Raw genomic sequence first — 24451 nt, 5'->3', positions numbered from 1 at the left:
AACTTCTATCCAGGCAAACCAGAACAGCATTGCCTATCAGTTCCAGTTTGTTGAGCCCTAAAGCTAAAAACAACAGGACAATTAGAGCCCAACTATTCAGAAGGTGTTCTTTCCAGAAGTCCAGCTATGATAAATCCAGCAGATTTCTTCATCCATTGAAAGAAGGAGAGACAGTGAGGATACAAATGGTGAAAGTTTTTGACTGGATTTGTCAAGTAACAGCTATATGTGCAGAGCTGAGATCCTACTTCATAGAATCTGAGGGCGTGGAGTACAGGAGTAATCACAGACATCTTCTTCCTGTATCAGAATTGATATCACAGCATTGTTACTGTGATACAGACTCTAGATCTCAGAGCAATCCAAACAATGTTCCTGTTGCAGAACATGTCTTAACTTGTACTTCCATTCCTGATGATGTTCCTGATGTCCCTAAAGTTGAACATTCAGTAGGGACAGTACCAGTTGCTAGACCTAATTCTGATTTATATCTCACATGATTTGGTCGTATTTCCAGACCTCCTGTGAAATATGCAACTTGGACATAATTGTTTATATGTATTTAGTTCTGTATAATTGCATGACAAAGAATTATCTGTATTGATTGCATGTCAATTAATGTCATCAACATTGCATGACTTATTTCTCAAAGAGAGAGGATGTAGAAAAGAGTGTGTGTGCTGTATCTTTAAGAAGTATTTCAAGGACAGCATGTGCATATAAATAGCAAGCAAGTGCTAGCTTCAGTGCCATTTTGAGTGTGCAGCCAGAGAATGAGCATGTATGAGTGTAATAGCTAATTTTTTTATAGGTTTATATAAGTTAAAGTTATTAGGCCTCAATCCTGATGTGGTTGCGCACAATAAAGCTGCTTAAAAAGAACCCACAAAGATTTGTCTACTTTATCCTGACTAGACGAGCAACAGTACCTAACGAGGCATATCCAACAATTGGAATGCCCACAAAGGTTCCTCACTAAAAGAATACAGGATGTAAGTAATATGTCCTATGCAGACCGCCTCAAGGCCATATCCCTGTATTCTGTCTCCTACAGGCTTTTGAGGTGAGATCTATGTTTAGCATACAGGGCATTGTCAGACCCCACTCTGCTGGACCTCCTGCTTATCCACAAAATAAGTAGCACCAGAATTATACATTCTAAATACTTAAACCTTGCCTGTGATATAAAGAGGACCTGCTGGAGAGATAAGCATGTATCCCAGAGACTATCACGTCTATGGAACAGGCACCCCATCCATGTGAAGCAGAGTTCCTCCCTAACCCAATTCAAGTTCAACTTAGACAACTGGAAGTATAAACAGGAAATTCATCCCTTGTTTGGCACCTATGTCTCTAACACAGGTAACCTGTAAATGGTTCATCTCCCAGGCCCATACTTACACTTATCAAGGGTATCAGAACTTGTCAGAGATGTGGGATGCATGGCTAGGCTTAAAAAGGTCCTTGTGATCATTACCCTAGTAAACACTTATGAACCCATGAACCTATAAATAAGTGTATACAAAGATTCCCTATCACTAACTTTACAGGGTCTAACATACAAAGACTTTATATTATGGAAAATAAGAAAGTAATGCTCTTTTTGACTCTATGTTATTATATTTTTAAAGACAATGCTATTATGAGACATGTACATATATGGGATTATTACCTCTACAAAAAGAGATAGTGTAGTTTCATGGCACCAAGTTATGTCCACTTATCTATTATATCACATTCACTAGGCTGTATCACATTTAGCTCTGAGTTATATATCTACATGACTATAGTCAGACACTACCCAGATCCTCTCTACTTTTAAGACGTTACTCCATGCTTCTCTCTCTTTTAAATGGGAATGCTCCTGCTCCCACCCCTCCATATATACCAAGACTTTACCTTCCACTCAGACATGCTGTTCTTCCTCCTTCTCCTGACCCCTATAACCTCCTACTCTCCCTCTTTTTTTTATTTTTTCACTTTAAACATTACAGGTTACCTACCTCCCAGAAATATTAATGCTTAATGCACCCATAAACCTATAACTTTGGCAAACTATGCACTGCAGTTTTGTTATTTTTTATGTGTTTATAATAACTTCTGCTGACTTTTATTTCTGTAATACCCTGCATTAATTTTGATGTGATTCATTGATGGTATTGTGAAACTCTTACTTCTGCTGACTTATTTCTGTATCGCCCTGTATTAATTTTGATGTGATTGTTACTTGTATTGTTTCTGTATGTATGTACATGGAGCTTTTCTGGTTAAACTGCAAATAAATAAATAAATAAATAGTGCTCCTGCCATGTACTGATACTGAGGAACACTTTTGCATGGAAGATACAACCTGTATATATTGTGATATTGCCTACGTATGTGAGGCTTCTTTGGAAGATATTTAATGTAGATAGCAAAACTTCCATTGTAATGCTTGGTGTGGGCACCACTTGTCTGTACTGACAAATATTTTTCCACACGTGTGCTGTCTATAATTATGTGAAGTACTTAGCATAGAAAACTGTTTGCTGTCTACAAGAGTCCATGACATTATGCTGCATACCAGTTCCATATATAAATATTTGTGTATCTATGTGGCTGTGCAGAAAAGTGAATCAATAAATAAATGTGGGGGGGGGGGGGGGTTGTTCTCCCAGTGGTTGGCTTTGCCTCAGTTTTGCTCTCTGGCATACTGTGCCAATGCCAAAGTCTTGAGCAAGAAATAATGTATCTTAACCTAACTGACTAGCAGATAATTGACTGCTTCCATGTAGAATAGTGACAAAATAGGGAGTCTGGTAGAAATACCACCTGCATGTTAGATCTAGGTGAATGTATAGTATTACTATCCTGGTGAAGACTAAGGTATGCATAGCACTTACTAGCATCACTGCTGAGACCTTTAAGTAGGCAGGTGGAGTTACATTGGGTGTACTGCAGGTGAATGTCTCAGGAATGCTTAAATTTTTTCTCAGCATTATGTTTCTGCATGTGAAAGAGCATGTCTTTCTCAATAGATCAGTCCAGCAGACAACCACTCTACAGTTGACTTCTATAACATTAGAAGCATCCCAGAGGCAGCTAGTGCCATAGATTGCACACATGTAGCAAAAAAAAAAAAAAAATCACCCGGCCCCCACACACACAGGTGTATGTGAACAGAAAGGGTGGCCTCACACACACAGGTGTATGTGAGCAGAAAGGGCTACCAGTCCCTGAAGTGCCAAGCAATCTGCAATGCAAAATGGATGATCTTCAATGTGTGTGCTTGTGCAGCACCCTAGCAGTTTCCATGATTCCTGTTTTTGGTCCATGCATCACTTCTGCCATTGCTTCCAGCAAGGTGACATCTTACAGGATCATGTAGTTGGAAAATGCAAGCCCATTGTACAAAATAACTATTTTCTAATACAGACACTGTGCTCATAGCGAGTACCTGCAACACCCTCCCTCCCTCCAGTTTTCTGTTGTGTGTTGCTGCTGTTATTTAAAATTGCCTGGAGTCCTGGCTTATGATGTCTGGCTGCAGTCCTGAAGATATGGCTGACATACACTGGAATTGAACGTGTCTCGGGGTGGGGGTGGGGGGGGGGAGTAAGGAGCTCTTCTGCTCTTTCAACACATCAGGTGAAGTACCACAATATACCTGTGACACTGTTATCAAGCTGAATGCTGCCTGTGTCATGCTGTGGAATATTATTATGTGGAAAAAAGCTGGTCACCTTAATGACATGGCTCTGTTATGACCTGTCCCAGACACCATACCATCAGTCAGAAAGGACCCTGCGGTGGAACAGGATACAGTGTAGGAAGAGCTGTCCACTGTCTTAACAGTAACAGATGCAATACATAGTGGTGCTAATAAAGCAGCCAGATTTGAATGAGAGATAGGGACCACTGCCATCATAAAGTGACAGTATCACAGAGCCTTAACATGATGCATGCAGTTGTACTGGCAGATTATACTGGTAAGTGCATTGTCTGGTCAAACTGGGCATTACACATCCCTTTAATACAATACAGGAAGGAGAGTATTGTGGGCCACAATTCCACTGGTGAAAGAGGGTTAAGTAAAACAAGACTGTCAACATAAACTGAGTGGCAGAACATAGAGCATACTCAGGGGGTGGGGAATATATGCCACATGGAAACCTACGTGTTTGGATGACCAGGGGTGATAGGCTTGGTGGCCTCCAGTGTCAGGGATGGGGTGCTACTGTATGTCTTGGCCCTGGATGCAGATCCTAATGTATGTTCCATGATGAGGGGTGTTAGTGCTTCTGACACCTATGACAGTGGTCCTGTGTGTGTCCCATGTAAAGCCCTGCTAAACATCCACTATTGGTATGTACGCTATCCTGGCCATGAACAGCCCTGACAGCACTATGCCCATGATGGCACTGACAATCATATGCAGAGTGGTACTACCTGTAACAGTACATGCCACCAGAGTCCTCACTGCACCCATCATCTCCTGATGTTTGTTCTACTTGTCCACATGAAACATATTATGGTGCAGGGCAGCATCCTCATGAAGGCCATACACTATACTGAACAGAACTAGTGCAGAATATGTGACAGCAGACTGTGCCTGGATGATATTTCTGCACATCTGTTGATTTATCCCTCATGCTGCCTGCATTTCAGATGTCAGATGGAAGCTGTGCTGTCATTGTGTACCTGTGGGTCACAGACATATGGTAAGCATGTCTACATCACAAGCAGTGCACATCTGTGAACCTATTTGTTTTGATACAATGAAAGACTGTATAATAATATTATCTACTGGAAGTTCCACAACTTCAGGTGATGATGGGTCTTGGTCTTCATCATCAGAATGTCCTTAATATTTCTGGCTGTGTGGGGTGGTGCCTCACAGTCACTATAAATGTCAGAGATATTGTCACTGTTTTCCCCATACAGTAACTCCTGACCATGTGTTTTCATCATTATTGGATGAAGCTGTGGTGCTGACTACAGCACTTTGTCTGTCTTTGTGCATTTTTATAGCATGCTCATCATAGTTCAGAACAAACAGAACACCGTTGTGAACAGCATGACAAAGATGCCCATGTGTCATGCTGGGAAAGGGAGTTTTTGCTGCAAATGATGTTTAACCCAACCTTACCATCAGTAGTAACACGGCATTGTTGCAGGCTTAAGGTGCCTTTGGAGACAATTATGCATCAGGTAAACCAGATTATTATGCAGTCGGTATGTCAAAGAACAGTTCAAAGAACAGTATAAGTAAACCTCTACTAGGTAGTACTAATCTGGTATTTTGTGCATACAAACATAGGAAGGGGAGATGGACTATCCTAGTACCAACATCCTGAATGTCACTGAGATAATTTATCTAACGCATGTCTTCCTGACAGTGACACAAGAATTCTTCTGTTACAGTGAAGCAAGTGATACCTGAAGAGCTTCCCTCTAGTAGATTACTACATTTCTGTCTTCTTTGTTTGTTCTTGCTGTAACCAGTCATATTTGGGTCGATAACAGAGACACTGACCCATTCTTTTTGTTCTACCCACCCATGGCCTTGATATCCTGTAGCAAAAACTGTTCCAGCTTGTTCGACAACTGTTGGTCTGCGCCCCCTCTATTTAACAGATGTAGGCCATGCTGCCTGGGGGCTTGTACCAGGATCTCATTTTATACAGTGCTGAAGTTTTTCAGCTTCTGCCTACTTGTTTATCCTGTGAACGTGCTGTGTCCTGCATAAAAAAAGTGAATCTAGCAATACATGTTTATTGCGATTGTGAATGTTGTGTACAGCCAGTGCAGATGTATATGTTTCACACAGACACATATTAACAGTATGCAGGTCCTAGCAGAACATAGGTAGTTAGTAGGCATGCAATCCAGGAAGCCATTAATGAGCCTAGCCCAAATTCTCAATTGCCCCAAAGCAGTGTCTTGTCACCGGGCTTGCTCAAGGTCACACAGTAGGGACATAAAGGATGAGTGAGTCAAACCTTGCACCACATGAAGTAGCTTGTTAATAGCTCATAACCTTAATCCCTTGTACTAACTCTTATACCAGGTAACTGATGACAGAGACTAGCCTTTAAATGTTCAGGCGAGATATGGTACTTGATAACATTACAGTATACAACCTCAGTATATGGTTGATACATGAGTGGATATGATTTCCAATGACAAGAGGGGAAGTGACTTATAGATCAGGTTTAGGGCTAAAATGATCCCTGACACAAGTTCTTCTGCCCATATGGTGGCCCTGCCTGAATGTCTGTGTAACATAACCACTTCCACAATGGTAGAAAGGTCAAAGGTCATGCTGGACTTTGACACATCTGCATCTGTCTATGCTGCATATACGCTGTAAAAGCTGCCTGCTATAGCTTTTGCCTTTTCTTGCATTATTTATTTTCTTCTGCTTCCACTTCATAGGTTCATAGGTTCATAGGTTCATACTAGGCTATCTGCCCGAGGGCATTTACAAGCCTAGCCCATAGTTTTGTGGCTTACGCCACCCCTTTAGTATGGGGAACTATACCCATTATTTTGCTGTGCCTCTGTTGAGCAGTGACACTGAGGTAATCCCTGGGGTATATCTGCAATCTCCCATCCATTGGTCAAGATTTCTCTTGAACAAGGCCAGCGAGGTGCTCTGCCTCACATATACCGGGATTTTATTCCACAGCATAGGGAGTCTTTGGGTGATGAATCTATCCCTCCAGCGCGTCCTATTAATAGCCGTGTCGAGGTTTAAGTCTCCCGCCCTTGTGGCTCTGACGGATCTAGATTTTTTGAGGTGAAGCATATTCATCAAATCTGGGTTTGACATGGCCTTGTATGTTAGGCAAAGGTCACCTCTGAGCAAGCGGTGGCGACTGAATAGAGCTGGAGTTCTTTCAGTCGGGCAGCATAGGACAGATGTTTGAGACCCTTTATCCTTTTGGTGAGGAACTTTTGTGGCCTCTCCAGCTGCTGCAAGTGTCGGGTCAGATACATTCCGAATGGGGCATTGTACTCAATCATTGGTCTGATGAGTGATGAGTATAGGAGACTATGACCTCCCTTGATCTAGATGAGAATCCCTTCATGATAAGGTGGGCAATGTAGAAGGTCTTCCTAACTACTTTAGCTACATGGGTGTCGAATGACAGACTACTATCAACCTGGGTCCCCAGGTCCCTTATAACTTCTTCTATGCTCAGTGGATTGCCACCTATTTGGTAGCTAGGGTAACCTTGTTTTTCCCGAAGGGTATGACTATGCATTTTTGGCATTTAACTTTAGGCCATGGCTCTGGCACCAGTTATCCGTTTCTGTGAGACCCTTCTGAAGGATATCTGTGTCAGATGTGTTTTCTACTATGGCCCAGTTTGCAGTCATCTGCAAACTTTGTCAGCCATAACCCTCCTGTGTTTGCTTGTACTTGGAAAAGTAGATGCCAAACAAGAGTGGGCCCAGGACTGAGCCCTGTGGTACACCACTTGTGACAGGCTTTGAGTCTGACATGGCGCCAGCAACTCTGACCCTGTGGGTTCTGTCACTCAGCCAGTTTGCAACCCATCTTGTGATGTACGGGTTAACATTTAAGCTGATGAGTTTTTCAATGATACCCGAGTGGGGTATTGTATCGAAGGCCTTCGCCAGATCGAGGTAGGCTGTATGGACTGCCTTTCCCTCATCAATGGCTTTGGTGACTGTTTTGAAAAAGTCAACCAAGTTTAGAAGGCATGATCTGCCTTTGACAAAGCCAAACTGGGATGGATCCAAAGTCTGCAAATTCCCTATGTCTTTATTTATGAGGTCCATTATGATCCTCTCCATGGCTTTGCAGATAAGGCTTGTCAAGCTAATGGGCGGTAATTTCCAGGGTCGGTGGAGGCACCGCCTTTGTGAAGTGGGACCACAGTTGCAGTGCGCCACTCCTGGAGTGCGTATCCAGAGGTAAGACTATGATTAAACAGCTGTCCTAGCTGTGGGTTTAATTCCTCGTTGAGTTCGTGGAGCACACAGCCGGGGACACCATCAGGTCCCATGGATGCTGTGTTTTTGCTTTGGAGAGAGCAGTTCTCACTTGGGCGTTGGAGATGTTTGGGGGCTGCAATCGCTTGGTATAGATATCTCTCCTTTTGGGGAGGGGAGAAGTTTGCACTGAACCTGTCAGCCAGTATGTTGGCAATGTCTGTAGGATCAGTAATCTTCACATCATTTTGAACTAGTTCTGAGCATATCTGGGAGGTTCCTCCCAGGTTTCTAACATAGCTAAAGAAGGCCTTATGATTGTCTTTTGAGTCTTTAGCTATTTTTCTCTCAAAATTTGCTTTGGATGATTTTATGAGAGCTCTTAGTTTTTACTTATAGTGATCAAGGGTGTCTTACCTTTTAAGGATTTTGCTCTATCTTGTAGTAGCTTCCTCCTTTTGTTGTAGAGTTTGTTTATGGCTGGGGTCCACCAGACTGGACGCTTGCCTTTGGTACAAAGAGTCTTTGTTTTGCTTGGGATTGCCTTATCCATGCAGTCCTGCAGGTGCTGGTAGAAGGCATTTGTAAGTGATTCAGCGGCTTGAGTACTGTTTTCCGGCTCGGGGCCTTAAAGGAGACCACACTAGTCTTTAGAAGTGTGAAGTCGGCTTTCGAGAAGTTCTTTACTGTGGTCTTTTTATTTCAGGTGGGGTGGGATGAGGACCTCCAGCGAGATTAGTTTGTGATCTGATCTCACCAGTGAGGGGTATACTTCCGGTGTTGAACATTGTGCTCCCATGTTCGTGATGATGAGATCAAGTATGTTTTCTCCTCTTGTGGGGATGGTGACTAGTTGTTCCATGGCATTTGAGTTTATGAATTCCAGGAACTTTTGGGCTAGGGTGTTTGGGCTTGAGTAGTGTTCCCAGTCTATATTAGGGTAATTGAAGTCACCTAATATGATGGTGTTTGGTGATACATTTATCCCTCTAGTGTTTTCAGGAAGGCCATGTGAGGTTCCTGAGTTTGTGAGGGTGGCCTGTAACATGCTACAATTTGCAGAGCAGTCTTGCCTATGGTTAATTGCACCTGGATGGTCTCCGATGCATCGTGCGTTGCCACCAGTCTTGAGGTGTGGGTGTCTTTGATGAATATGGATACCCCCTCCTTTCTTGGTATTGTCCGGATTTTGGGGCGGAACGCATGATAAGAGGTAAAACCTGATAGTGCTGGGGTGCTCTCAGGAGCCTTGAACCAGGTTTCTGTCACTGCACAGACATCGATGTTCTCCATACTGAGAAGGGCCTCGAGTGCGTGCATTTTGAGATTTAGACTTCTGGCATTGAGCAGCATTACCCTTAGTTTTTTCCTTTTTGTGTTCTAGGGTGGTAGGTTTAGAATTTGAGCTTTGCCTAAAAAGGCACTATGGGGTGGCAAGAGCCTTTGCCAATATCCGGAATCCCAGGGTGACAGGTGCAAGCCGTCCTTGCGAAGCAGCGTGGCTTGTCCAGCATGTCATCCCAGGCAGACAGACATTGGATCCCCTTTGAATGACACCAAAGTTTAAGCCAATTGTTAAAGCTGATCATCTTATCTCTGTATTGTGGCATCATTCTTGGTGAAGGTAGGATACTGCTCAAGGTCAGGGTCATACCTGCCTGGGCTACATAATCAGAGAGCTCCTCAATGTCTCTTTTCATGTAGTCCAAGGAGGTGCGTCTCAGGTCGTTTACACCAGCGTGGACAATGACTGAGTTGTATTTGTACCTGCTGTTGAGAGACCTGAGTGCTTGCGTTATGTGGCGGATTCTAGCACCCGACAGGCAGCTTACTGTGACCTTCTCCTTACTCAGTCTGGTGAGCGGGACGTCAGTGTGTCTGACTATGGAGTCACCAATGACTAGTGTGTCTGGCATTGTGTTTGGCCTTAAGGGCTGTGACTGTTTGACACTCTGACTGTGAGGTCTATGTGTTGCAGGTGTTGTGTTCTGAGGTGGTGGTTGTTTGGGTGTCTGCTTTGGTGGCCTCTGCTGTTTTGGTAGATTTTTGATCAGAGCCGCCGAGTATGTCTTTGTGTGTTTATGTGTATGATTTGAGGTTGTGATGGTACTATGTGAGACTGGGTCTATAGTGTGTGTGGTAACCTTCTCCTCCTGACTGGTCTTGCCAGTCCTATGTTGAGAGAGCTCAGCCTCCAGTTTGGCCGTATAGTTGCATCTCTCGCATGTATTTGTGTTTTGTGGGAGGAGGAGAGGGTTGTCTGTGTACATGAGGCAATTGTAACATTGCCTCAATATTCCCAGGTTCACCAGCTGAGCAGGAGAGGACACTAGTAACTGATCCTCGACATGCTAGAAGGACTAGACAAAAAACTTTAAAAGAGATTCCGGGGATGTGGGTGACCGAGAAATGGGGTTTTGCCTTTTGGGGTGCTATCTATAAGAGTGCCGTATCAAGGTAATAAGTACTGTAGGAGCAAGTGCTAGGTTTAACAGATAGAGAAAAGTCTACTTGGAGTCAAGTAGAGATGATCTTTTAGGTATTAGAGAAAGTGCTAGTAACAGGGATGCTTAAAGGTAAGATTGAAAAGAATGCACTCTGCAGTGTGCACTAGAGAAGTTAGATATGAAAGTAGGTAACTTGAGTTTTACCTGTTTAAAAGTTAAGGTTTAGTGGAGAGTTACTATTTTTAAAACAGCAAGATGGACTGAAAGGGGTGGTTACTTTTGTATTTTGGTACTATGAAATACTGTAGGATGGCCAATAAATTTAAATAATTGAAGGGGTGGGATTTCAAAAGTGATGGTTTTGTGATTACTCACATAAGCCAGTGAAAGTAGAGAGAAATGAGATATATGGTCAGATTAACATAAGAGGCGGGCAACTAGAAAGACAGTGGTATTTAACAAGACAACTTAAATGAGTGGGAGGGAGGGAAAAATTCTGCCTGACTCAGAACAGAGAGAGCTGTGGTCTCTTTTGAAGTTTTAATATGCTGTTTAAAACAGAATGCAAGCAAAACACAAGATAAAGAAAACAAACTACAGTATTCAAAATATAGAAAGGCAACACAGAAATACAAAAAATAACAGCAAACTAACCTTTCCTTCACAGTAAAGTGTAGCAGAGTCTGGATGAGCCTTTCTGGTAAAGCACTTTTGGTACTTTTCAAGGTACTTTGCAAGTGCTAACAGTCTTCCCTCAAGCAGTGGTCATTTTAGACCTGATTGGGTTACAGGTATATAAAGCCTCCTGTGGAGCACCTGTGGGAATAGCCAGGACACATAACTCAGTGAAGAAAAAGGAACCTTTTTTGTATATTTAGATTATAATGAAACACAACTGTATAGGATATATTCAGAACAAGTCCTTGCCAGGCACGAGACCATTGTTATACCATGTCAATAGACCATTCTGTGACAAACCTGACTACTTTTCAGCTAAGTCATGAGTAAGTGCAATTGTCAAAATTAAAAATATACACTTTACCAGACAAATACAGATATAAATGTAGAACTGAAAAGCAATATTCCAAGGTATTCCATACTGTGTGCACTCCACTAAACTGTGAATAAAATGGTGATGCATTCCTAAAAGGCATAACCTTATACTCATTGTGTATCACAGTCAGTTACATGCTTATAACAAGACATCCTCTTAGTTGCCTAATTATGACTTCATTCAACACTATATCAATATGCAGATTATGCATGAAGCACATGTGAAATGGTGACACATCACAATGCACATGCATGACAGTTCTAAATGGCTACGCATTGTGTAGCTGTATGGTTCAAAACTGCATTTCTCCCAATTAAAAAAAAAACACACATTTAGTGATGAGCCCTATCCGACTTATTGCTGTGATTCATGGAGTAATGAGTGAATCAAGGAGAAGAACCACTGTATAGTATATAAAGGAACCCAAAATCTAAAGATAAATAGTGGCACATTTAAAAAAGTGAATGCCTGGTATGACCCAAGCCTGACATTAGCAAGAACTAGAAGGGTTCCTCTCAAGTCATCAAATGCAGTTTTGGTGAATGTTAAAAGACTGAAGAATGTTTGCCAAAACTGTTTTCACTTATAGTGTAGTTTTCATCTTTCTCGGCTGTTGTATGACCTTGGAGTTCATATTTATAAGTTCAGGAAACATGGAAGCACCCCCCCCCCCCACATGGGGTGGTGGAGAGGGGACTTGTCCTCCTGCAAAAGAAATATATATATATATATATATGCAAAGGTTCATCAAAAGTAGTCTCAGTAAACACTTTCATTTTTTTTTCTTTTGTTCCAGCAGAAACTGTATTCATTAACTCAACAGGTTTCCAGGTTAGAGGTATCCCTCTATCCACACAACATTACACACACACACACACACACACACACACACACACACACACACACACACACACACACACACACACACACACACACACACACACAAACACACACACACACCATTATGATGACCTCACATAATGCCACACTGACTTTCTCCCTCCCTGGGAAGAAATAGTTCAACAACAGTGCTCTGAGATATGCTGTATTTATATGTTTATTCACATTTTTCCATCCTGACTAGATACCTGTAGATGAAATTGCTATTGGTACTGAAGGTACAGATATGCCCTGTATATTGCAGCACTGGGGACTGAAAGCTGAAGTGGGTGGTCTGCCACAAAGGTACAGACATGCCTTCTATATTACAGCACTGGGGACTGAGAGCTGAAGTGGGTAGTCTGCTACAAAGGTGCAGAGATGACTTTTATATTACAGCACTGAGGACTGAGAGCTGAAGTGGGTGGTCTGCCACAAAGGTACAGACATGCCTTTTATATTACAACACAGGGGTCTGAGAACTGAAGTGGGTGGTCTGCCACAGAAGGTACCAATGGCTGACAACATGGCGGGATTAGTATGATCAGTCTATAATTGAACTGCACTGTACAGAAATTATATGTTATGAGATGTCATTCTAAATCCAAACTTCTCATTAAGTAGGAGTATTGTTTTTCCTGCTGTTAACTAGACTGGTGTTGGGGTGTGCATTTAAATAGTTCTTACCCATGGCTAAATCTTCACGTAAAGATGTTAATACTTTTTGCTAGAAGTTAGGCACTGCATCTGGGCCTGTGGTTTTCCAATTGGGAGCTTTTCTTAACTTTGTTTCAGTCTCTCTGACCATTACTTCATCCCATTTCATATGCTGTACTTTTGAACTTCTTATTCTTTCTTTTACTTTTTCTAGCCATTTAGCATCTTTTATTATATTCCACAGAATCTTCATAGATATTATTCCAAAACGTATCTATTTTTTTTTCTTTTTTTGGTGGTGGTTCAGTTCCTATTGCCTTGTTCCCCAATGCTCTTTAAAACATTTTGGGTCATCAATAAATTGCTTATTTTGTAGATTTCCTTTATATTTATCTGGATATCTCCTACATTTTTCTGCCTGTGCTGATATTTTTGGTTTATTATTTGTGATAGTGTACAATAGATCCTGGTCTGTCCTGATACTGTGCATTGCTTTTATCACATCTTTCTGAGTAATTTTATTAATCCAATCCCTGTTCTGTAGTCTTCTAACAGTGACACTTCTTGTCTTGATTGCTTTATTGTTTCCTGTAGTTAATACATCCACGATGGCATTGAAGTTCTCCACTTTTCCCTTATTGCCCTGTGTTTTTGTGGTAAGACTTTATCTCTTATTAATTTAATTGCACAGTAGCATATACTATTTATATCTGTTATATCGCACCTATGGACAGTCCTAATTACTGTGTTCATTTCTGTTATCAAACTTCTAACTTTTGGGGTTTTATTGACTTTTTGTAGTCTATTTCTTTCATTCATCTTAATATGTCTATCCATCTCTATTAAATCAAACAACTCTTCTCGTAGATAATTTTCTTCTGAACATACGGTACATTCTTTGTTCTCTATTTTCTGCAGACATTCTACAGAAAGTTCCAGAACATCTTCCTGTGCCACATTCTCTTCAGTTTCATCCTGTGTCATCTGTTGCTCATCCTTCTCATTCTCCATTATTCTCCATTATGCTAATCCACATGATGACAAAGGTTACATCCCATCATCTACACTACTGCCCACTGATTTTGGTGATGTTGATGGGACTGCCTCACTGGACAAGAGTAAAGGACTCCCTTGTGTGAGCAATCCTATCCCATCATCTATGGCAGCCCAGCCACAGCTGCAGCTGGGTAGTTCTAAATGGCCCATCTCAATACCGGAAGATTGCCAAATTCCAGTAATAATGGCCACACAGGTAAAAAACACACTCTCCAAAGCTAAGAATACAGTATCCATGGGACCAAATGACATCCCGGGCTGTGAACTGCACGAACTACAAAATTAATTGGCACCTCACCTAAGTGTCATGTTTAATCATAGCCTCACCTCAGGCTTCATGCCCACTGAGTGGTACACAGCTACAGTTATCCCTCTCCACAAGGGGAGATCCACCTTGGATCTCGGGAACTACTGCCCCATTAGTCTGATGAGCCTGATCTGCAAGGCCATGGAATGTATTATCACGGAACTTATAAACAAAGACATTGGCAACCTTCAAAACACTGGACCCCACCCAGTTTGGGTTCATGAAGGGCCAATATTGTCTCCTGAATCTGATTGACTTCTTCAAATCAGTCTCCAGAGGCATGGATGAGGGTAAGGCAGTCCACACAGCCTATCTGGACCTTGCCAAGGCCTTTGACACCATCCCTCACTCTGGAATCATAGATAGACTTACTCAACTAGGCATTAATCCCTACATCACTCGATGGGTTGCCAAATGGCTTACTGACAGAACCCACACTGTAAAAGTAGCCGACTCCAAATCCAGCACCAGACAAGTGACAAGTTGAGTGCCTCTGGGTTCAGTCCTCGGACCGCTCTTCTTTGGCATCTACTTCTCTGAAGTACAGGCCAACACTAAGGGACTGGCTAACAAAATTTGCAGATGACTGCAAACTGGGAGCCATTATTGAATCCCCAAATTATGTGGATACTCTACTAAAGGGCCTTATAGAAACAGATGCTTGGTGCCAGAGCCATGAGCTCAAGCTCAATGCCAAGAAATGTATAGTTATCCCCTTTGGGAAAAAACATGTACCCGTGAATTACCACATAGGTGGCAGTACACCCAGGTGGACAGTGGTCTCACCTTCAATAACCACATCGCCACAACAGTCAGGAAATCCTTCTATGTGGCACACCTCATCACTAAGGGCTTTTCATCCAGAAAAAAGGAGGTCATTGTCCCACTATACTCATCCCTCATTAGACCCATTATAGAATGCAATGCCTCATTTGGTATGTACCACTCAAGACATCTGCAGCAACTGGAAAGGCCACAGAAATACCTCACTAGAAGAATCACAGGCCTAAAGCAGATACCCAGTGCTGATCACCTTAAAAACTCCAGCTATACTCTGTCGCATATTGTCTACTCAGAGGTGATGTCTGCTTAACATACAAGGCCATGTCAAATCCAGAGCTGTTGGACATGCTACACTTAAAGAAATCCCAATTCCTCAGAGCCACACACTCCAGGTATCTAAACCTTGTCATCACAATAAACAAAACATGCTGGAGGGATTGGTTCCTGAACCAGTGACTCCCCAGACTCTGGAATAGACTGCCCATACATGTCAAGCAGAGCGCCTCTTTGGCCCTCTTCAAAAGGAACCTTGGTGATTGGATAGGAGAAAGGAAATTCACCCTGGGGATCATGTCAGTCACCCTGCTAGACAGGGGTCCAGGGAAGAAATAGCCTAGGGCTGATAGTCTAGTACCAACCTATAAACCTATGAACCTATGGAGGCTGTGGTGGACAGACATCTTGATGACTGCCTCAAATGTACAGAAAGGGTCCTGGAGTAGATCACAGATATGTTCTTTCAGCAGGCATCACCCACCAGGCTACCAGATGGTACTTTGGTCTATACCATCAGCCACAACAACCCATCATATGGTGAATATTTGGTGCAAATCGACCTCTGGCCCAAACTTGTTGGGAGTCATTCCCCATATCCAGTATGTGATCTCCCTATATGCATGTACCACACTTGTCTCCCCATTCTCTTGTACGCATAGCCATCCTTGCTTGTTTGCACTGTTTAATATTTGTCTGTTTGCACCTGCAGAATCTCTTACACCCTGTTTCCATATTTGTTTTCCCTTCCGATCCATTCGATGCATCTTATTCCTCCACTGTCTCTATTAAAAAAAAGGTTTTATTCTCCTAAAAATATATTGTGTTCCTACCTTCCTAACTTGTACCCGTGTGTATTTTCCTGTGCTTACTGTCATTCCCCCTTTAAATTATCTATACATTCCTTTTCTACTTTTTTTTCCCTGCTGAGTGTGGCCATATGCCTCCCCCCCCAATGTTAAACAACATACTTTATGTGAAGCTTTCCATGTTGTTTTGCTCCATTCTGCTGCAGAGCACTGTACCAGGCATAAAAAAACTTCTCTAAGCCATGGTACACAGCGCTCTGCAAAACACAGCTCCTGTCTTGGGCTGTTTCACATTGCTGTACTCTATCAGGACAGCTGCAATGCTCCATATAGCCCTTATCTTTGACTGTTTCTCAGTGCTCTATCCCCCTGATTAAAGTGAGCTATTTACTGCTGAGTAGTATAGTGTAATTAGAGTTCTGGATGGTGTGCCAGTGCCACCAATGCACAGGCTGCTTGGCGGTCCACTCCAGCTCATTGATGCATGCATGATTAGTCATGTTTTGTTGTGGAGTGCAGATTAACTGTGAATGAGCAGCATAGCTACACACTGTACTTTTATGAATCCCATACCTGGTGTGCTGGTAGTTTGTTCAGTACGTTGTGAACTATATTCTCATTTATATTTGAAACTATAGCTCATACTTTACTTTTGTTTTGAAATGACTTATGTTTTGACTATGTTTTTCAACTCTGGAAAGGTTTTCAGTATGCATTAATGGTCAGCTGTACTTTAGCTTCCTTGTGACACTAGATCGTGTTACTGCTTGGCATTTCAAAGCTTACTAATAGTGGTATTTTTTTTTTCTTGGCTGCTGATATGATGGATGTCTTTGTTCTTGGTATAAGTTCAGGTAAACCAGCTGGGGTCTTAATTAAACTTAAACAGTGCTATACAGCAAATAACAAGGGAGTGGGTGGTGTTTATAGCTCCACACTACAGATGTATGAAGGGAATCCGCAAATAGTGCTGCTACACTTATATATAAACATGCAAAGTGCTGTCAAGCAGTGCTGCATTTACAAGTTCTGAACCTTCCAAGGGAACACCCACTATATTCCCTCCACATGTGAATCTGCTTAAACTCGTATACAAAGAGTTTTATTATGTGTGGAAATGACTCAAGAGTTGTGAACATGCTTCACATGTAACTAAATTCATGAATTATGTACACAGACAACCCTTTACTACTACCACATAGGAACACAATATGTGAGGCATGCAATTACATTACGAACCTAGAATCCTTGCTGTTTCAGTCACAAGCCAGTACATCTGGCACTGAGAGGGTTGTCTGCACAAACACTATGAACACCACACCTCTAACACCACCCACATCTGTACAACACACTCCTATGTATGCAGGGGTTCTCAACAAAACATACCTAAACAAAAGAGATCTCTGAAGCAAAAACAGACACGCACATCACAACCCACAGCACCAGGCATCACACATAGTACACATGTCTGTGTCTCACAGCCTCTAAGGCCCAGCCACAAACCCACATAATATACCAGTCGCAGGAGACTCTATTGTGAGACACATAGATGTGCCCCTCAGCAGGCTAGACAAGGAGAAAGTCACGGTAAGTTGCTTGTCAGGTGCTAGACTCTGCCATATCACACATACTCTCAAGTCTCTTAACAACAGGTACTCTTATGACTCTGTCATAGTCCATGTTGATGTGAATGAATTGAGATGTACCTCTCTGGACTATATGAAGAGAGACATGATAGAGCTCACTGAGTGTGTGTCCCAGGCAGGGATGTTCCTAGCCTTAAGCAGCATTCTACCATCACCCAGAATGATGCCTTAATACAAACAAAAAATGATTGACTTTAACAATTGGCTTAGTTTCTGGTGTCATTCCAATGGGATCCAGTACCTGACAGCCTGGGAGGACATGATTGACAGACCACAATGCTTTGCCAGAGATGGCCTTCATCTGTCTCCCCTGGGCTTCAGGCTTCTGACAAAGACTCTTGCCTCCCCACTGTGCATTTTTTAGGCAAAGTTATGAGCACAAAATTATCAACATGAAAAATTCTTCTAAAAGAAATTTAACGGTCATGTTGCTAAATGCTAGGAGTCTTAGCATGAAACTGCACTCATTGCAAGCATTCCTTGCCATGGAGGATGCTGACATTTGTGCAGTCACTGAAACGTGGAGAGCACCCCAGCCTTACCAGGTTACTCATCCTACCATACTTTCAGACCCCAAATGGAGGGTTACAAAGCCAAATGAGGTGGAGTTTCAATATTTATCAAAGACATACACACCTCCAGGCTGGTCAAACGGTATGATGCACAGGAGACATGCCAAGTGCAGTTAACCATTGACAAAACACCTATTCAAATCATAGCTCACTACAGGCCCCCAACCATGACTCTGGACTCCCACTCCAGCTATCTGGACTTACTTGAATCCATCAAGATTCAACCCTCTGCCATGATCCTGGGTGACTTTAACTACATAGCCATAAAGTGGAAGACCTATTATAGCCCAAACATGAATGCCCAGAGATTTCTCAACTTTGTCAATGCCAATGCATTGGATCAGCTAGTTGACACCCCTGCAAGAGGTGAAAATATCCTAGACCTGGTCCTAACCAACATGAGTAGCCACTGTAGCACCCCTACAATGTCATCCTCCTTAGTAAGATCCGATTATAAGGAGATCACTTTTGAAGTCACCATCTCCCCTGACTCCCTCCACTTGTCAGGGTCAAACAAAAAAAAATATTTTCAAAGCTGACTACAGTCTCCTCAGAGCAGGTATAAGCAGCTTCACAACCACCATCCCTTAAATTGGAACTAGCACTAATGTCCAAGCCTACACCAAAAAACTATATGAGCACCTACATAGTTGTATGGACACAGCAATACCTAACAGGACTAAATAATCTTCTTCAAGGAAGAGAAAACATGTCTTTTGGACAGCAGCAATAAATAAACTCTATAATAAAAGGAAACAATTGCTGTCTAGGACCAAGAAGGAGCAGGTGCCAAGTTGGAAGCAATCTCTATTTTGTTTGAACAAGCAAATAAGGTCACTGGTGAAATCCACTGAGGCTAATTTCTAGTCTAGATTGGCCACATCTACTAAGGACAATCACAAGGCCTTCTTCACATATGTCTGCAATCTCAAAGGCAACACCCAAATCTGCTCTGAACTGGTAGTCAAGAACACCACATACAAATGCCATAGATATAGCCAACCTGCTGGCAGACGGGTTCAGTGAAAATTTCATCCCCCTGTCCCCCCATCAATAAACCAGAACATCCTCAGCGCCTGCCCCCCTTCCCACATCACAAGGAAGCAGGTCCTTAATGCCCTCTCAAAGGCAAAATATATAGTCTCCATGGGACCCGATTACATTCCTGGCTATATCCTACATAAACTCAGGCATGAGCTTTCAGCTCCATTAGACACCCTATTCAAACAAAGCCTGAGCACCAGCTTCATCCCACCTGAATGGAGGACAGCCACTGTGATCTCTCTACACAAAGGTGGGGCATCCACTGACCCAGTGCTGGACAGGGGAAACTATTGTTGACTTTGAGGGAACATGTGTGAAATTTTTGGTAGGCTTATAAAAGCCTCCAGGCCAATATCCTAGTATCATCCTATGAGCCTATGAGCCTATGAATGCTGCTGTCTGATTTTTTCAGCTGGCAGGAAGTGCAGATCTCTAGAGAAATTTCCACAAGAATTTGTGCTGGTTATGGCACATCACTGGTGAGCAGCAGCTTATGAAACCTGTTTAAAAACTTGAATTCACTCTGAATGTGTCATACAGACCCACTGTTGGGGATTTAATAAGTTTGGAAACAGGAAGACAGGACAGAAAAAAGGAAGGGAGCATAGAAGGGAAACAAAAAAGGAACACATTAAGAGAGCTGTGCTGCAGGAGGTGGGAGAGGATGGGTGATATTTTTCAGTTAGGATAGACCATTTTCTATTAAAGGAAGTTGGAGAAGGAAGGACAGAGTGTTCAGGAGAGAGGGTTAGGCAAGAGTTAAGGAATTCTTAAGACATAAACATAAAAGACAGACATGAGCAGTATATTTGGCTGGCAAATGGTGTGGGAGACTGACATCTAGATGGTAGACAGACATCAGTTGAGGGATTTGCATGAGATCATTCTGGTCTAGAGAGCCTCCTGTATTATGCTGTCCTGATTTTCCTGGGGTGGTTAACCCCAGCAGAGAGGGGATCAAGGCCTCTTGTGGCTGTGTTGTAAGAGCAGTCCAGGACATTGAGTCTTGAACCTATTGGAGGACACGCATTTATATGGGTACCACTCTCTTCTGCAGCCTCCACCAAGATATGAAGCTCACTGTGATGGCTCCTCAGGCTAACATGCCTCACCGTGTCTGCAGGGGTGGAGCCAGGTAGGGTAGTAGGGGGTAGTGATTTTCTCTCTCTCTCTCTCTCTCTCTCTCTCTCTCTCTCTCTCTCTCTCTCTCTCTGTCTCTCTGTCTCTCTCTCTCCCTCTCTCTCTCTCTCTCTCTCTCTCTCTCTCTCTTTCTCTCTCTCTCTCTCTCTCTCTCTCAAAATGGAAAGAAAAGAGATAGACAGAGAGAGACAGAATGATGGAGACAACAAAATGACTCATAGTTTGTAAATTACGTTATAGCACTGGTTTCAATGAAATAAAAATCACAGAATAACATTTTTTATTCAGGAATCTGAAACTATCAGCAACTATGTGTACACAGATAGAAATACAGATATATGGATAGATAGATAGATAGATAGATAGATAGATAGATAGATAGATAGATAGATAGAATTGTAATTCATTAACAGAAAATAATAGCAGCTGTTGGTTCAGCTTCAAGTATTTAAGCACTTCAAAACTATTCATCTTTGCATTACTGCATTTCCATTACCATGATAGAATAATTAAATGAATTTATGTAATGAAATTATGCAACCCACACTAAATCTACATTTACTGACCATTTACTCTATCTGTAAATATGACAGACTGCAATCTGTGGTTAAATGATTATTCAATTTAATTTGATTTGCATTTTACCTGTAGTTTTGTATGCCATTGTTGATAGTAAGCCATACTTCAGGGACTTGTTTTTTTCTGTCTCCGTTGATACCACATGTGGTTATACTCAAAATCATCTGCAGCTTTCAAAATAAGAGAAAATAACAGGAAAAGGGAGGGATTACTAACACTGACTGTTTGTGCAGTGCTCTTCAAAAAAGGGCAGTATTCCAGCTAATACTTCTATGAGGTTTTCCCCATGTAACTTTGGTTAGATAAAATAGCTGTACTCTTTCTGCTGTGTAACCCCCTGCTTTTCCTGCATTTTATCCTGTCCACTACAATTTGTCTATAAGCAAATGAAACATCAATCCACAACCCATTTTGCACATGAGGTCAAGGTCACTTCAACAGTGACAATCATCTAGAGCCAAGGTTTACACCACTAGGTGGCTATCCCTGCCTCAGTAGTTCTTCCAAAACACACACTCACCTATGGCCAGCTTAAAGTATCAAATCCACCTACTGCATGTCTTTGGAATGTTTGAGGAAACCAGAGCACCTGAAAGAAACCCACATGAACACAAGGACAACATGCTGACTCTGCACAGAAAGCACCACAGCCATGAATCAAACTAGGGAACCTCTTGCTGTGAGGTGACAGCAATTTCCACTGTGCCACTGCGCCATCCAAGAAAATGAAACCTATAACCATGGAAATATAAACAATATTCTACAGCATGGGTCATTGTAAAATAGTAAAATATTTAAATTCGGGCTATTCAATAGGTAAGGTATCCACACCCCAAAAAAATAACTTTTAAGTATGTCTACAGTAAAATGAGGGAATTCTGTGCAATGGAAAAGAAACTGTGTACAGGCAGTACTGAACTTCTGAAGCTGATATATTCAGGGGTACCAAATATCTTAGCTGGGTGGCTCAAATTCATTATTGCCATTAATGTTCACTTCCTGATATATGTATTTTATATTGCTACTATCTATATGATATTGCAATGGCATTTTCATCATTAGGCAAACCTGGAAAAATATGGCATTGATCAGGGCCGGAAGGATTTCAGTCTGCTGTAATATAATACCTAATGGACAATAGTAGCTGACTTCCTATCCCCCTGTGAGGTGTGTGGTGTCTGTCAGTGTATCATTTGTAAAAGGTGAATTAAGATCTAGAAATTCTCAATATATTAACAATACCATTTTGCATGTCTTACAGAAAGGTGCTGCAAGGGCCCTTGACAGATGAACATATAAGTAATACATAAAGTGAATGCATTTTTACTTAAAACATTTCACCAAACAAGCTGAATTATGACCATGGTAAAGCAGTAAAAGTAATAGTATTGACAACAAACAACAGCAGAATAAAATGGTTGAGGTTGAAGTGCAATTAATATCATAATACAGCAAAACTTATTTCCTTTGCAATAAAAATTATGTGCTTTACAAACCTTTGCAAACATTTTCAACACTTATGCCAGTGACACAGCCTGTTTACCACACTTAACATAATTTCAGTCCACTTGTTAAGGTCCGCATAATCAACAAAAGTCTATGCACATATTTATGTGCGTACATATATGTATATATATATATATATATGGGTTATCATGGGTGCATTGCTCCCTGAGGTATGGTATGCTAGTAACGGTTGGCAGCTTGTCCTCAACTCTATCAATATATCAGTTTTGTTTCCATGGTTGCCAATGGCTGCAACTTCCAATTTTTGCAGTTATAAAAGGAAAGTCTTGATCCTTCGTAGTCCAGCTTGGGCTGTGACCCTGAGCCTTCACAGACACCATGTTGTATCTGCTAGGTCCAAATAAGAATGAAGAGGTAAGTCTTAACCTGAGATTACTAGACTATTAACTACACCCACAGGAGTATGCCATCAGTCTGTCCTCCACTTTACACCCTGTGATGACTCCACCTTGATGCAAAAAAACAGGTGCTTTCCCAGACTACTTTCACATGCATCCATATAATTTTGTTAAATTAAGGATTGAAGAGCTTGCATGCACATGCATGAACACTTCTTGGCTTGCCACAGCAGTAGGAACCCCACTAAGCCAGTGCATGTACTTACACACATGCAGTATGATGTAATTCATAAAGATAAGCACTGAAGGGCCGTGCTTGCGTAAGGACTTCATAAATAGGACCAAATTTCCATCACAGTTTTTAGAGTTCACTAGTTTGACAACCACTTGCCACTGCATAGTGTGGTAGAAAGGGCAAATTAAATAAAACAAGTTTAAAACAGACACAGTTCAGATAAGATTTTTTGCAACGTGCAGAAGTGAGTGCAATTTAATGTGACATCTTTGTGATTAGACTCTGATTTATTGGTAAGGTGGGAAATATTGCAATCCTGCTGTAAATCTAAGACCGGTTACTCTGACTGTGTAGAGTGTCATATTCAGTGTTGTGTTCATTGACTTTTCATTACCTAAATATATATAACATTTGCTTACTGCAGATTGTAGTATCTGCGATGGAAATGCTCAGACCAAAGTGCAGGCTGCCTTACTGCAACTGTAGGAATAAACAATTGAAAAATTACTTCTCACTTATTTTTCCCCACCATTCCAATACCTCTTCACAGGCCTGTACTTCACTGTGTACAGTCTTACACATAACAAATGATCAGTAATAACACTGAGAACAAAATAAAGGGAAGGAAATTGGGAATGGGATTGTGTCCAGATATGGGGAAGAGGGTGGGATTGGCATAATGGTTAAGGTCTTTACATCAAAGGCAAAAGGTGTGGAGTTTGATTCTGACCTTAGGTTATTGGCTAGGCTTAAAATGCTCATTCAGGGCTATTAGCTTAGTATTTGTCTATGAATCTCATTGTCTTTCTTTACTTGGTCCTCATTAGACCAATCATTGAGTATAATGCCCCCCTTTGGCATATATCTCTCCAGACACATACAATAACTGGAACAGCCATGGAGATACCCTACTAAATGGCCTGGATACAAGGCCTAAACAACATACCCTTTGTTAACCAACTCAACCCCGGTCACTATACTGGTATCCTTAAGAATGCTAAGATGTGACCTCTGTCTGGCATACAAAGCATCTTCTTACCTATTACTAATGGATTTACTGCACATCAGCAAGTCAAATGGCATCAGAAATATTCTTTCTATGGATCAAAACCTCTTTTGCAACATCAGCAGAACAGTTTGGAGGTATATCTTGCCGAAGAT

The sequence above is a fragment of the Protopterus annectens genome, chromosome 2.part1 (genome assembly GCF_019279795.1).
Source record: "Protopterus annectens isolate FY-2018-M chromosome 2.part1, PAN1.0, whole genome shotgun sequence".
Classification (NCBI taxonomy): Eukaryota; Metazoa; Chordata; order Ceratodontiformes; family Protopteridae; genus Protopterus; species Protopterus annectens.
The sequence above is the reverse complement of the archived record's forward strand: the minus strand, read 5'-3'. Positions refer to the sequence as shown.